Below are 12,602 nucleotides of genomic sequence, written 5' to 3'. Positions count from 1 at the left end.
AATTACATAAAGAGATTAAAAACATTTAAATGCCTTTTATTCACTACACAATTATTTTATTTTGGAAATATTTGTGTTGCATTTTCTTGGTTTTCAAATCTTTAAAACAAGAATGTGTTTCTATTTTGTACTCAGTTCAGGACCTGTGTGCTTATTGGTGATGCCTAACTACATTTTAAAAATATAAACATGAATAAATTAAATAAAGAAATTAAAAGAAATAGCTGTCCCCGGCCTATTAAGAAGCACAAACCTGCAATTGGGTAACACTTCCTAACTCAGCTTCCTCTTTAATAGATGCACATAAACTGCTTTGACTTGGATTGCTTCTGCCTCTGTGCCACTGCACTGTCTCTTCAACCTTTTTGTGACTTCCTGCAACGGATCATGTTACATCTCTCAAGTTTCAGGAATAGAATCCCTAAGGATTTAATGAGCTAAACCCAAATTCCAGTACTCAGTATGTAAGAGAATAAGCTTGGCTGAACTTGCCACAAGTTTGTCCCTAGTGGGATGAATGATAGTGGGCTCATCAGGAGTGGGGAGATCAAAAAGTTTCTGAGCTTTCCTTAGAATCCTCACTTCTGTGTGTGACTGTTACTTAGATTCTGGCATATAATCACTATTCTGTAGTAAGGGGGCACTGAATTTGGTGTCAACTTTACATTTGGGTGAAGTAGAAAGATTACTTTTTTCTAGTCTCTGTAATCTTTGCATATGAGCTTAGAGATACTTTCAAATCTGAAAGCTATTTAAAAACAGACCCAATGCACTTATGTAGTACTAGGTTTACTTTGTATAAATGACCTACTTTTTAAATGATATACTCACTAACTCTGAACCTTAAATGGCTTTCTTTCCTAATGACTTAAAAGGTAAACTTGAAATTATTTCTAGCTGATAATTGTTAACAGTTGTTTATATTTTAGTTTTTAAAAGCAGGGGTTGATCCAATGAAAGATTGCAAACCATTGCTATACAGCTAATGGAAAATGTTAGATTTCAAGGTTGCCTTTACAATGTTAACAGAAATTGTTGATTATACATGATGAAGCCATGGTCCTCACTATCTTTTGCTCAAAAATATGAAAAAAATGTTTGTATGATAGAAGGCTTAGAATCAGGTCTTCTATCCAAATTTTGAAGTATTTGAATTTATATTTTATTCTCATCGAAGCTGTTCAGAGAAAGTATGTTTATTTCATCAGCTACTTTTTATTCCAACTAAGTTTATTCTATTTTATTGATAATTACTTGAAAAAGCTTGTAACTGTTAAAATATAGCTGGTATTTTTGTTCACTTTTACCACCAAGAAACAACCCCTGAATTTCAGTGGCATGCATTTATGCTACAAGCTTTGAGTCATGTGGTATCTTGATCACCTACACTGCTGTAACATGTTTATTCATTAGAGATCAGCAAACTCAGTGAAACTATTCTTCCCCATGGTGATGGTAAAAAACGCAAACATTTCCAAGTTTATGATTTTGTTCTACTATCCACACCCCTTTGATCAAAGCAGATCATACATCAATATCAATGGACAAAAATAGTTCCTTGGGAGTTGGGAGAATTGGGAACATGGAAAGAACATGAATATTTATTAACTAATAGTATCATGTTGAGAATTAAGATTCGTGTAAAGTATAATGTGTATCTGTGTGATAGGGATTAATGATTTCCACTCAACATGCATAGCAAACATTGAATGTTTGTCAACTACTTTCTACTTACACTAAATGAATAACAGAGAAAGACTATAATTGACTATCATTGAACATTAAGGTTATAGGGTATAATTAAAGTGCATAATGTCTGTTAATTATTTTTCTGATAAGTTATGTATTTGGAAAGCAAATTACAACTGCTGCAGCTAATGAGGGGTCGTAATCAATTCTAAAAGTAAAAAACAAACAAACAAAAAGACCCACTTTTTTGTTGCAGTGACATTTGACATGAAACAAACAACAAAGTTAATCAGAACAGGTAGAAATTGGCAGCCACTAGGGAATGATTTTCTCTTTCTCTTTGTCACTCCACCTTCCAAGTGAAAGCAAAAATAAACATTTTAATAAATCAGCATGGATGGATAAGGATGCATGAAGACAAAGTGAAACAACATCCGAGAAGAACACAGGAAGTCTCTTAAATCAGCTAATGTGTAATTGAGTGCTTTCATAGTTCAGCTTGTGATAGTTTTTATAGACTTTTTTTAGTTTTTGGAATTAACAATCCCTTAATAATAGAAAAATAGAGACGAAGGGTCAGAGTAGATTCAGAGATCATTAAAAAGTTGTTAGAACAATCCAGTAGAAAGACAGCAAATAGTGTGAGATGGTCTTGAGGACCAAGATAGAAGGTGTTAGAGACTCTGCGGACTAAATCACTCCTCTTAAGGTCTTTGCCACCTGAGCCCATAGCTGTTTTTCTTACATCTGCTTCATGCGAAATTAGTTTCTATGTATTGCATTCCCAACTTCTTAAAACAAGTAGGATTGGCAAAGACTAAAATTCAAGAGTTCCTTTATTGCAGAAATCTACCTGGTGAAATCTTTCTCCTCCTTCCATAAAGTTTGAATCTTCTTTGTTGCTTTCTAATACTTGTCATTTTAGAGTAGTTAACTTATTCTAACAATTCAGATTTGATTTCCCTCTACAATGTGAGTACCAAGTATAAAGAGTTATACATTGCTACATTTTGAATAGATAGTCCCAAACTCCATGTGCTTTAAACTCAATTACCAAGTTCCTGTGTTGATGGAATTTAGGGTAAAGCTTTTAGAAAATTAATTGGGATCACTCATTATAGGATCAACATTTTTATTCAGCACAAAGATATCAGATTTCTCAGCCTCCAGAACTGTAACAAATATAACTCCACTATTTATAAAGTATATTGGCTCTGGGCAAACAGAAACTCTAAGGTGGACTATGTCAGCCAGTGGATTATGCAGCGACCTTATCGTGCTTGAAATGGTGAGACTGGCAGCAATTCATAACTGTTGAACTATCAAAACCACTGGAACAAGACCCTCAGAGCATGCCCCACATCATGGACCTGGAATGGGTGGGAGGCTGAGTAGGCTTCTCCCTTTATCTCCCCGTTTACCCCAGATACAGAAAAAAATGTGGAAATGATAGTTTTACCCACCTTCCTGTGCCCCTTGTACCTTTGTGACCTAATTAACTATGCAAGGATTGTCAAAAATAAAGAAAAAATGAAAAAAACCACTTTAATAGAACCAAAAATTAATAAATAAAAAAAAAAACATACACTAAGGTATTCATGTATGTATGTATATAAATATGTAATATATATAGTATATATACATACATACATATAAAGTGGTATATAATTAATACAGTATAGGAATACACAATGCTGTGATGTTTTAGTCATAGGACATATGATGATGATCTCTTAGGATTATAAAGAAACTGAGCAATCCATATCACCTAACCATTCTAACATTGCAGGATGAATTACTCACATGTTTGCAGGGAAATTACTATAAATAGATCTGCTCTACAGCTAATTCTATCCAACATTCAAATGCATGATTCTTTTTATTTCACTCTCTGCCCCACCCTTTGGCAATGTCATACATGCCTATTCACAGTATGTCTAACATCCTCCTTGGTATACACATTTACTTGTCATAGAATCCAAAGACAGTGTGTCTCTGAATGCAGTCACGTCTAGTCAACATGTATTTCACATATAGTCATGTATCACCAACATTACCATGGGTGCAATTCATTACTATAAAATTCATTGCATATACTATTTGATATAATTATTATGCTATAATTTCTATCATCATTTTAGCATATTGTTCCTACTTAAAAAATAAGTATACTGAAAATGTGTGCAGTGTTACTCGGACATCTATACACATAGTCTGTGGTTACATAATTTTTTCTTGTGCTTGACAAAATTTCATGCTGTTTTCTTGATCTAAGCTCCAGAAGCAATATGCTGTATTATACATAAGTAAAACATATCAGCCATGCCATGTATCTTTAACTATACCCCATGATATTCACACACTAAAGAAATAACTTAATGACACTTTTTCTTAATATATACCTATGATAAAGTGACACATGACTATATGTTAGTGGATATGGATCTAGATCTTGATTTCATTCTGAGATGCCTGAGTTCTCTGGAAGCCAATGTGGGCTCTCAGGAGGCAATCTGATTTACTGTCTGCAGGTATGGATGAAACTGCCAAGAAACTGGGTATAGACTGCAGTGAGAAAAGGGTCCAACACTAGACACCGACGAGCTCAAGAATTTATATCAGAAAAGGGAAACTAACAATGGAGATCAAGGAAGAAGAGGCAGGAGAAAGGGGAATAGGAGAGATTGTATCCTAGGTCATGCCTTCAGAATTAAACCTTGAGATTTTAATTTATGTTCTAGAGACTTCTTAGAAGGATACTCCTGGAGAAAGCAGTGAAGGAGTAGTGAAAAGGAAAAGGAAAGTATATTTGATTTCAAGCAAAGGCCCAACCATACCCTGATTCCCTAAGCAGGTTCTTAAGGGTAAATATCTCTGCAGAACTTTTTTCTATCCTATTAAACAAGCTGGATTTCATATTTGCATCTACTATTTGCCCAAGCCTACTCCATATGGTTATGATTCCAAGAGACTTCCTATTCACTGCCAGAGGTTGCAATTGTCCGTAAGCAGCCCTTAGAAACTAATTGCAGATGCAGGGTGTTCTAATCAGGGAGAGAGTAGGGATTGTGCAGAGAAATGGTAAAAGGACCCAGAGGAAAACTGGCCATACCACACACCAGTGTCTTCGAAATACAGCATCACCGAACTCCAAAGATAGTTTCTAGGCATTGTAGACTTTACTAAGTTGTGTTCTTGTGTGTTAAATTGTAAAGAGTATATCAGATTTAGGCAAGAGCTCGCTTCATGTTAGGTAATAATGTTAGGACAAGTAATATAAGAAGCTTGGGACTTTATCCGTCAGATAATGAGTAGTCACTGAATAATTTTAAGAAGGAACCTGACAAAGTGAGAGCAGTACAGGACAGATAAGGGTATATTTATTGAAGTCTAAAACTATCTTGGAAGCTGTTGCAAAAGTTTTAGAGATGATAAAGGCATAAAGTTGTAAAAATCTACAAGGCTTATGGCTTTATAAATTATGAAGTGTTAAAGAAGCAGAATAAATAGAGGCTTATGATTTCATAAAAGTATAGTAAGCAAGAATGTTCACTAGTTTCTGCATTTGCTTGCTCAGTTAAATGATGCAAAAAGGATTTTGGAAATCAGCCGTTTCGGTTTTCAAAGATATGTCTGAAGTGTGTCTTGCCAATTTTTATTGAGATATCAGGCCACTGAAAAAAAAAATCAGACTACCAGAGAGGAATTTGTGCATTTCTATGTTATCATATTCATCATAGGTAAAAATTTACTGAAGTGGCAGTTTTTTCACTTAGCTTGTAGGACACCAGTTAGGATACACATATTCCATGTCAGAGTGCCTGAATGCAAGTCCCTGCTTTATTCCTGACTCCAGATTTCTGCTAATGAGCAATCTTTGTTGACTTGAGTCCCTAACCACGTGGGGTTGATGGATTCCTGGCTCCTGGTTTTGTCTCTGGTCCAACCTGGCCATTGTGAATGTGTGTAAACTGTGAGAATGGAGCTCTGCCCATCCCCTACTCTGTCTCATTGCCTCATAGAAACAGATACAATGAAATATTTGAAAACTGAGGAGCCAGGAACAGTTCATGAAATCAGAAAAGAAATACTCTGGCAGAATCTTGTATAACTTTAGTATTTTAAAAATAATAGGGTATTAATAGATAAATGGCCAACTATTTCAGAATTGACAATATTTTTATGGAACTGCTTAGCTAATCCTCTTAATTGCCACATATCTGCAAATCACACATTTAAAGACACCCTTTCAGCCTTTCTATTGAAAATGCCTGACTTCTGTATCGCTATCTCCAACCATGTCATTCTTTATCTCTGCATGTTCCTTTATAGCATATACAACTAGTTCACTGTATGAAGATACTTGAGAAAGTTCGTGTCAAAATGAAGTTTAGTGAAAATTTTATGCATAATTTTTTTCTTCATACATGTTTCCATAAACTTTCTGAAATCCCACTTGTATCTATGATCTTGGTGGAGAAAGTAAATTACAAAGGAGTAGTTTGATGTTATTACTTAAGGTGCTATTACTTTCTAAGATTTTGCATTATTTATGTGTTTTAAATATACTCAGTTATTCAAAAGTATTTAGAAACTAGCTTTTAGTAAATTGAAATATAATCAGTAATAACGTCACATGTGAGAAAAGCTTCCTTTTAAAAATCCAGCTGCAATATCTCATTGAAGGGGAGCCTGTTAGTAGATCTTCGTGTGTGACAAATGACTTCCTCTTACCCACTCTGTCCCTCTCCACTGTCTGTCATCCCAACCTTGGAGATCAGCACTCTTCTCCTTTGAATGCATTAGTCATTCATGAATAATGACATAAAAGCTTAGCAACATTCTAGAAGAGAGCCTTTTATTAGACTTTTCTAATAGCCATTAATATCTATAACACTCAGCAGTTTTCTAACTTTCTTTTATAAAAGGACAAGCTGTAACTACATGACAAAATGGCATGGGGTCCAAAACTATTACCAGTTTCATTAGTGAAGACAAGAAAAGGAAAAAGTAGAAGAATGAGCTTTACTGTTATTAAGCACAAGAAGCCTTTAATTAAAGTAATAGGGAATATAATCATTGAATCTGTAATTGATAATTACAACAAAAGGCATTACATTAGGAAAAACTGTTCAATATAAATCTTTTGATGAATCCTAAAGAAAAACAACCTTTAAATTTCTATTGGCTAAATTTTGAAACCAAAATAGATAAATACAAGATTTTATATAAATATATATATTAAAATTTATTTATTTTATTTTTGTTGGAAAGGCAGATTAGATTTACAGAGAGAAGGAAAGATAGATTCTCCATTTGTTGGTTCATTCTTCAAAAGGACAGAATGGCAGGAACCATGCCGATCCAAAACCAGAAGCCAGGAGCTTCTTCCAGGTCTCCTACAAGGGTCATCCTCTACTGCTTTCCTGGGCCACAAACAGGGAGCTAGATGGGAAGTGGAGTGGCCAGGACATGAACAGGTATGCATATGGAATCCAGTGCTTGAGAGTATTTAGCCATTGACCCAACTCACTAGGCTCCAAAATAATATTTTTGACAAAGTATTATCTAAACTAAAATATGAGGGCCAAATGATGGGTCTTGTCAAATAAAATATCATTTTTAGACATATGTGTGAATCATTTTGGTAAGAAATTAGCAAATAATATTTCTGGAATGTAAATAAAAGGTGATTGTAATTGAAAGCAAAAAAGTTACAATTTATGAGTTATAACATTTTACATATTAGATTATCTTAACTAAGTAATAGTACATTGTTCTTGATTGGAGGAATGATGGAAAACACAAATGAGCATTTGAACTCGGATTTTCAAGGTACTTTTATAGTGGAATAAACTGAAAAATAAAATATTTTAAGTGTGAAATAACCCTGGATTTGGAATCTAAATTGCATACCTATGTTCTCCACATAAAATATATTTTACTTTGTTTTCAATTCATTTCGTTTTTTTCCCAAATTTAATATGAATCATTCTTAGGCAAGACATTTACTTACCCAAATGATTATTGAATTGTAGATTTTTTTTTACAAAATTTATTTGTTTATTTTCACTTTATGTGAAATACAGAGAACTTCATAGAGGTTCTCCACTTGCTAGTTAACTCCCCAAAAACCACAATAACTGGAACTGAGCCAACCCAAAGTTAGACCCCAGGACTCAATCCTTATGTCTCTGGCGTAAGTGATAAGGAATCCAACTATTTGAGTCATCACCTATTACCTAACAGTGCACATTAGCAGGAGATTGGACTAAAAAGTGGAGTAGAGACTCAAACATGGGTACTCTGACATAGGTTGAGGGTGTTTTAAGCAATATCTTACCTTCTTTGCCAAACACCTGCCCCTGTTTGGATTTCTGCACACAGGAATTTTGCATCCATTTACAAGGGAAAAGACAATATGGATGCCTACAGGATAATGTGAATTATAATATATGTAATATTCAGTTTAATAAGAAATGAACTAATTCCATCCATTAGTCCATCAGAATAACACTGATGTGCTTAGAGCTTATAAACCACTATGGCAATATTGTCCAACATGAATGCTGCATATTTCCAGTTAAGGAAAAATCATCAAACTGTGCTCTAAGTTTCAGCACTTTTAATAAACTCAATGTACTCTCAAATAGTTCTAAAATATTAGAGAGCAAGGCATCTTGAATTTTCATTTATAAACAAGGAGTCTAGAAGTTAAAGCAACTTGATTTTGACAAGTGACCATCAATTGCAATGCTGAAATACTTACTCCCAACCTTTCTGCTCAAATCTCTCCAACATACAATCAAAAAGCAATTGAACAAAATGAAAATGAGCAAAGCAATTAACTGTGCTCTGATTTCACATTATCTGCTCTTATTTTTTTATTAAGACATAGTAATTAAGGAAGATTCTTCTCTAGCATTCCAATCAGAATCTGTATTGGAGTTGATTGGCTTTAGTTTTACTAGCAGAATTATATGGAGATGCAAAGTCAAAGCTTTACTGCTTTCTATTAGGAAACACAAAGAATAAAACCGATGGAATGTAGTGTTGTAGTTAACTGATTGAAATCTGTAATTTTTCAGCCTGAAGTATACACTTATTATCACAACACCCATTAGTTTACCTATAAAGAAAACAAATTTAATGTAGGTTGTGACAAACATCATATGACCAAAGAATTTAAGTCAATATCATATCATACCATATTTTTTAAAAGTATTGATCATATTCTCAGAGCATTCATATGGCCTAGCAGTTAAGCTGCAGCTCAGGATGCTGGCATCCCATTGAACAGTCCAATTCCCCTCCCAATTCCAACATTCTTGCAATATATAACTTTGTAAACTAGCAATTGGAGATTCCATGAACATGCATATCTGTCACCCGCACAACAAATCTATAGTAGATTTCTGGATCCTGGATTTTTCCTGGACCAAGTTCCAAGTGCTGCCTCAGTTTGGGAAATGAACCATAAGTGGGAGCTTAGTCTTTTTCCCTCTACTTCAAATTAGTAAATAAGTAGGTAAGTCAGTCAATAAATAAATAACACTTTTAAATTTTTGTTTGCTTGAAAGGAAAGAATGACATGTCATTTAAACAGCTGAAAGTCTCAACCCTTCTGATTTTTTTGGTTGCTAATGAAGAGAATAAAATTGGAATAACAAAAATATTCATAATTTTCATATCAAATTAATGTATATTACATCTGCCCGTCTCCTTGCTCAGTGTGCTTTTCTGATCCCTAGTGTGTACACAATCATTACTTTTTTTCTCTTCCATATAACTATGGGAAGGTTTAACAACAATCACAGCATTTTCAATTCTGAAAACCTTGCTAATGAAATTCTGTTAGCTTCTACATTTCTTCATATGCCCTTTTTGATATTTGGATTATTTTTTTTATTTTTACTTCCCAAAGACAGTGTTGGATCCATCATTTTCAGTTTGTGGCCAGTACCATGTTTAAATGCAAGCCTTCATTACCATCGTACCCATTTTTCTCTGTTAAGGCCCACTTCAATTCTCTAGAATCAATCTAAAATAATTTAGTATTTAGGTGTAATTTATATGAATCTCTGGAAAGTGCATAGCAGTTTTTGTGTATATCTGCCAGAGCAAAGATAGTATTGTCTAATAATCTCATTGTTTCCTACCATGTTTATTTCATGTTTTACTAGCCTCATTAAAATCATTTGCAAGTTATAAAATTTACCTGTCTTCAGTGTATAAGTTAGTGAATTTTATGATGTGTCTGGAAGTGTGTAGCCATAACCTCAGTGAAATCTTTACCTCAATGAAATTTCAGTGAAACAATGCCATCAACACTCACAGATACATCTAATCACGGTATGTTTCTGCTGTTAACCTTGGGACCCACTCTGTATGTGCATTAGGAAAATTTCATATCATTATGTACATTATTTTTAATGTATTGAAGAAATACTGTTTGTTTTAGTGGATATATTTATACACTCGTCATTTTCCTTAAATATAGATATCTAGGCATTCTCTACCCAGCTCACTACTATCAAAAATATTGCATAAATATTTCATTCATGGACCTAATGTTAAGAATTTACCTGGAGACTCCCACTGAAGAGTGTGAGCTGGGATGGGGACAGAACAGACTAGGCAGGGCTACAACATCTGTGCGCCTCATGTGGACTTAGATCAGGGAAAAGCCAGGCTGGGCTGATTGATCCTACTGGTGCAATCTACAATTAGAGTGGGTGAGGGTTGTTTGGGCTAAACTGCAGCATCAGCTGGCAGAAGCTGGCACTGGGGGCTAAATTCTGTCAAGTTAAACCACAGAACCACTTGGAGAGTGCATAATCCAGGAGTGGGAGTGGCCTGGGAGGGAAATTGTGGGCTCCTCCCTCTTGGGTTACCACCCCATGGAAGGGTACGAAAACTAGGACAGGGGCTGGGGTGGCTAGACAGAGAGACACCCAACAACATCCATGAGGGCTAGATAGTTGAGCTGGTTAGATGGAACAAGGCTTTAATACCCACTGACATGTAAGAGAGCAGAAGGGGATGTGGGACAGACTGGACTAGTCTGCTACACACACTGGCAAACCAGGGTAGAGGGTGGGCCAGGAGGGGTTTATTGTGGGTCGCTCCAACTAGGCTGCAGCACCCACTGGTTTGTGTGAGGGCCGAGTGTGTGTTGGGCAGAACCAGGCTGGACTGCAAACACCCATTGGTCCCAGTGGAGGACAGGGCTGGGGACAGGGCCAACCCAGCGATTGCAACCACCACCTGATAGGGGCGATGGACTGTGCTGGGCCCTGTGCTTGCTAGTACATACAAGAATCTGGTCTGGGAACACCTTAGACAAAATATCTTTGGGGATCCCCGCAATTGAACTGCCAGACTGAGAACCCTAACCATGAAAAGAGAGAAGACAGAATAAGTCAATCAATCACCTCAGCTATATGTTGGCAGTGAAAAACTGGGCAAATGGAGACTCTATGATGGACTATGTCAATCAGTGGATTCTTCAACGACCTCATCGTGCTTGGAGTGGTGAGATTGGCAGCAATTCCTAACTGTTAAACTATCAAAACCACTTGTGCAAGACCCTCAGAGAATGCCCCATGTCAGGGACCTGGTGTGGGTGGGAGACTGGGTGGGACTTCTCCCTTAAAATCCCCTTTTACCTCAGATATATGAAGGAAACAATATGGAACTAATTGTCTTACCCATAAAAAAAATTTTTTTAAGACATTTATTTTTTGGCAGTAATGTTGCAGAGTAGGCTAAGCCTCTGCCTGCAGTGCCAGCATTCCATAAGGATGCCAATTCATATCCTGGCTGCTCTACATCTCATTCACCTTTGTTCTTATGGTCTGGCAGAGCAGGGGAAGATGACTCAAGAGCTTAGGCCCCCGAACCATGTGGGAATCCTGGAAGAAGCTCTTAGCTCCTGGACTTCAGATAGACTCAACTCCAGCTGTTGTAGCCAATTGAGGAGTAAACCAGCAGGTGAAAGATATCTTTCCTTCTCTCTTTAAATCTGCCTTTCAAATACAAATAAATCTTAAAAAAAAAGAATTTACCTAGAGAACACATAAAAATTTTGATGCAAGTAAAAATCACCCAATCTTCTACAAAAATACTGTATTACTATGCACATCTTCAATAGCTTTTGAGATTGGCTTAAACCATCATCAACATTGGTAGAACTGGATTTCTAGCTTGGGTGACTTGGTCCATATGTTATACTTCTTTTATTTTTATTTTTTGAAAGTTGTTTCATTACTAGTGAACTGAACATTCCTTTGTGTATTTGTTTCATGTTCTGGTTACCGATTCAACAAGTCTCATAAATCTTTCATTCACTGATTGTATTTCTTGTTTTGGGATTCTTTCATGAGGAAAAATACCATTTAACCCTGTAAGTTTGTCATTTATGTTTTAGTTACAGCTTTCCACAGTGTGAATAAATATGGTTGTTAGCACTTTAGAACTTATTCTAGGTCACAAGCTCAACAGAAATTTTCTGGAAAAAAATGAAACATCTAAAATTATTGAATTTTAGAAACAATTTCTATTAACAGAAAGCAAAGCTGCTCATTCTATCACATGAAAAGTTACATCATATATTTGTCTCTAAATATGGAAAATTATTTCCGTCAATCAGAAAGTATTTATTGAATATTCATTGAATACGTTGGTGCTAGTTTCAAATGTTTTTAGTTTTAACATTAGACTGAAATTTCATGATCCTGCACTGTCAGTTCCTAAAATAACTCAGTGTTGAAAGCTGTCCAGAGAAAAATTACATTCTTGCCATCAAAGAACATTATGGAATTACTCATTGTAACCATTAATGCAATTTGCAATTTTATTGCCTTTCATGTAGTCTATTTTGATTTCAAAATGTACTAGACACTTTTATTTTT

At 35.4% G+C, this 12,602-nt stretch overlaps 1 protein-coding gene across 17 annotated transcripts in view; it reads left to right on the top strand.

Annotated features, from left to right (window-relative positions):
• MGAT4C (MGAT4 family member C) overlaps positions 1-12,602 on the top strand; it is a 617,011-nt gene that overhangs the window by 508,631 nt on the left and 95,778 nt on the right. For 12 of the 17 annotated variants that reach the window (XM_058673683.1, XM_058673688.1, XM_058673678.1 and 9 more), the window contains one exon: positions 7,480-7,524. The exons of the other annotated variants lie outside the window; for them this stretch is intronic. The gene's annotated coding sequence lies outside the window, so the exon portion shown is untranslated. The remainder of the gene's footprint in view (positions 1-7,479; positions 7,525-12,602) is intronic. 17 annotated transcript variants of the gene reach the window in all.

This window comes from Ochotona princeps, chromosome 15, assembly GCF_030435755.1.
Source record: "Ochotona princeps isolate mOchPri1 chromosome 15, mOchPri1.hap1, whole genome shotgun sequence".
In the NCBI taxonomy this organism is placed as follows: Eukaryota; Metazoa; Chordata; class Mammalia; order Lagomorpha; family Ochotonidae; genus Ochotona; species Ochotona princeps.
This window is presented reverse-complemented; position numbering and strand designations above follow the sequence as displayed.